A 249-nucleotide genomic window follows, 5' to 3' on the forward strand; every position below is an offset into this window, starting at 1 on the left:
TGTGGAAACCGAAATTCGCACTGTCGATTTCCGTTTAAATAAGGAAACTAGGAAAACCCTAATTTTCCAAAGGTCCCGGATATCTGTTAATACCACACGCCAAGCAATCAGAACACAAGGATAACAAGGATAAAGTATAAGAAATCGAAAATAGAGCAAAGTAGATCTTATTCTGAATTCGCGTTTGGGCGTTACAACAAGGTAAGAGCCTGGGCTACGAGAGCTGTCGGCGAGATTCCTAGTTCTAAA

This window comes from Brassica oleracea, chromosome C7, assembly GCF_000695525.1.
Source record: "Brassica oleracea var. oleracea cultivar TO1000 chromosome C7, BOL, whole genome shotgun sequence".
Lineage (NCBI taxonomy): Eukaryota > Viridiplantae > Streptophyta > Magnoliopsida > Brassicales > Brassicaceae > Brassica > Brassica oleracea.